Genomic DNA, 522 nt, shown 5'->3' with positions numbered 1-522 from the left:
GGACAAAAGACCTGAAGTACTTCCTGTTTATTAGAAGACAAAGTGGAAAAAAGACCTGAAGTACTTCCTGTTTATTAGAAGGCAAAGTGGACAAAAGAACTCAAGTACTTCCTGTTATTAGAAGGCAAAGTGGACAAAAGACCTGAAGTACTTCCCGTTTATTAGACGACAAAGTGGACAAAAGACCTCAAGTACTTCCTGTTTATTAGAAGACAAAGTGGACAAAAGAACTGAAGTACTTCCTGTTTATTAGAAGGCAAAGTGGACAAAAGACCTGAAGTACTTCCTGTTTATTAGAAGACAAAGTGGACAAAAGACCTGAAGTACTTCCTGTTTATTAGAAGACAAAGTGGAAAAAAGACCTGAAGTACTTCCTGTTTATTAGAAGACAAAGTGGACAAAAGAACTGAAGTACTTCCTGTTTATTAGAAGACAAAGTGGACAAAAGACCTGAAGTACTTCCCGTTTATTAGACGACAAAGTGGACAAAAGAACTGAAGTACTTCCTGTTTATTAGAAGGC

The sequence above is a fragment of the Nematolebias whitei genome, chromosome 13 (assembly GCF_014905685.2).
Source record: "Nematolebias whitei isolate Nwh7 chromosome 13, NemWhi1, whole genome shotgun sequence".
NCBI lineage: Eukaryota > Metazoa > Chordata > Actinopteri > Cyprinodontiformes > Rivulidae > Nematolebias > Nematolebias whitei.
This window is presented reverse-complemented; position numbering follows the sequence as displayed.